Consider the following 2,954-nt stretch of genomic DNA (forward strand, 5'->3'; position numbering starts at 1 on the left):
TACTTCAGAGATTATTTTTTATTTTAATACTTTATTTTATTTTATCTATTTTTTAAAGATGTAAACAGAGTTAATTTTAGCAAAATATTTCTTAGATGAATATATAGCATGAGATTAACAATAGATTCCACATTGTAAATAAATTATTCATAAAGTTAAATGAATAGAATGGTAAAAATTGTCCAAAATAAAAATGGAGAATTTACATATCATTTATATAATAGTTCACTCTGTGCCAAAATTAAGAAACCTATATTCATGTTCATTTTGTATCTATATTCAAAATGGTTCGGATAGATATATAGCTGCATTCTCTTTATGAATAGAGGGATTTGTTCTAATAGTGTTTGTAAATAGGATATTATGTCCACATCTTGTACAGCAATTAACCACTAGGAAGAATGTATGCAATGTGTTAATTACTGAAACTGTCTTACCAATTTGGTTTGAAATTGTCTCATTGCTGTTTGTTTCTCAATAAAATTGTGGAAAAAAAAGAATCTTATATTCATATAATTAGAATTTTCAAAGTAGAAAGTGGTAGGCAATAAGTATTTAAAGACTTAAAATTTCTTTTGGTTCCGCCGATCCACGGCCTAAGAGGCAGTCATGGCGCCCAGCCGGAATGGCATGATTCTGAAGCCCCACTTCCACAAGGACTGGCAGCGGCGTGTGGCTACGTGGTTTAACCAGCCAGCTCGGAAGATCCGCAGGCGCAAGGGCTGGCAGGCCAAAGCGCGCCGCATCGCCCCGCGCCCCACGTCCGGGCCCATCCGGCCCATCGTGCGCTGCCCCACCGTGCGCTACCACACCAAGGTCCGAGCCGGCAGGGGCTTCAGCCTGGAGGAGCTGCGGGTGGCCGGTATTCACAAGAAGGTGGCCCGGACCATTGGCATCTCGGTGGACCCGAGGCGGCGGAACAAATCCACCGAGTCCCTGCAGGCCAAAGTGCAGCGGCTGAAAGAGTACCGCTCCAAGCTCATCCTCTTCCCCAGGAAGCCATCGGCCCCCAAAAAGGGAGACAGCTCGGCTGAAGAACTCAAGTTGGCCGCCCGGCTGACAGGACCTGTGATGCCCATCAGGAATGTCTACAAGAAGGAGAAGGCCAGGGTCATCACAGAGGAGGAAAAGAACTTCAAGGCATTCACCAGTCTGCGCATGGCCCGTGCCTACGCCCGGCTCTTTGGCATCCGGGTGAAGAGAGCCAAGGAAGCCGCAGAGCAGGATGTTGAGAAGAAAAAATAAAACACTGTTGGGATTTTGTAATAAATGCTCAGAAAAGCCAAAAAAAAAAAAAAAGACTTAAAATTTCTTTAGTTGAAATTATGGCATATTTCCTAGAAAAATGAATTTTATGCACAATAAATTTGAATAAAATGATATTAAGAGACACAAATATTAAATTGTTCAAAACTTATTGTAAATAAAAAATCATTAAAGCATACACATAAAATTAATTGCTCTGGAAGAACAAAATTAAATAGCATCTTATTCCACATTACAAAGGAAAAAAGACCAAGTGTGTAAGAAACTAGACTAATTAATTCAAAGAGCTGAAAAAAAATCTGTCCTCATTGAATTTTATACTAGCAAATGTACTTTTTAAAACTACAAGCAAAATATTTTTTTTTCATCAATTCTGTGTTTTATTTGCCCACTTCACTGGTAGACTACCTAATAAACTTTAGGTTTCCCAAACCTGCCCAGGCAGCCTAAGGAAAATTGCTTTAGTGTCTTCTGGAATGAATAACACAAATGTCTGACACTGAGTAGTGAACAAGCAAAATACTTTCCAGTTATACAAACTAAAAATATTCTAATATCTCCAGATGTAGTATATATGAAATAATAAAGAGCATAATCCAGAAGGCAAGAAAAGTTTCTCTATGGTCCTAGATAAAGAATAAAGAGCTCTCAGAAGTATAGTTACCTAAGGCTATGTAAAATGTATTAGATGGACCCATTTAAAAGGTCATTGAAGATTTCTACAAAACTGCATCAATCTTATGTCGGGTCATATACATATTTTTTTCTTGTGTGTGCATGTGTGTGTAAAAGACAAGGAAGAAGTAATATAAAGCCATTGGAAAATGAAAATACACTTTTTAAAATTTCTAATACTAGAAGAAAATATCATACTATGTCTTTTAAGTAGATTGTATGTCAAAGATATAGTATACATCTTAAAAGAAAAATGAAGATTAAATAATTTCAGAAAATTAAACATTAATTATTTAAAAATTAAATATTTCCAAACAATTGAACTAAGAAAAGGCTTTCATGATAGTAAAGAATTATTAAGAATGAAACATAAGATAAATACTGAAATGGAAAATATATGACCAGCACTTGTAATAGTCTGGGGATAAGATATTGCACAAAGTTCTAGTATGTCATGGACTTGAACAGTGTCCATGATGCTTACTGGTGGCCAGGTGTCATTTGTGGGATTGAGATACTGTTATTTCTTTAATATCCACCTTGTAGATCTGGATAGAATCATGACCCATAGGGTGCAGGAGAAGTTCATTTGTAGAGTAAACTTTTGGAAATATTTTGCTACTATATACAAAAGAATAACTGAAAGATTGCTTTTGTATACCTATTATTCTCCTGTGTTTAATTGTTTGCCTTATTTGGTGAATTCCTTCCATTCTCATTCATGGAGTTGTGATCATTTTGATCTCTCTCTAGAAAACCTTTCAGTAGTCTGTGGAGGGTTGACTTTGTCATCATGAAATTCTTTAGTTGTTCTTTGTCATGGAAGTATTTCACCTCTCCATTATACTTGAAATAGAGTTTTGCAGGGTATATTAGTTTGGGTTGGAATTTGTTTTCTTGCAAGACTTGAAGTACTTTGCTCCATGCTCTTGTTGACTTGATGGCTTGTGAAGAGAAATCTGCTGTTATTCTGATGGGTTTTCCTCTGAATGTGATCTGCTTCTTTTCTCTAG

At 36.4% G+C, this 2,954-nt stretch overlaps 1 pseudogene; it reads left to right on the forward strand.

The window, feature by feature from the left end:
* The first annotated feature begins 598 nt into the window (after positions 1 to 598).
* LOC101587539 lies at positions 599 to 1,251 on the forward strand (annotated as a pseudogene).
* Positions 1,252 to 2,954: the final 1,703 nt, after the last annotated feature.

Source organism: Octodon degus, unplaced genomic scaffold (assembly GCF_000260255.1).
Source record: "Octodon degus isolate 3935 unplaced genomic scaffold, OctDeg1.0 scaffold00214, whole genome shotgun sequence".
In the NCBI taxonomy this organism is placed as follows: Eukaryota; Metazoa; Chordata; class Mammalia; order Rodentia; family Octodontidae; genus Octodon; species Octodon degus.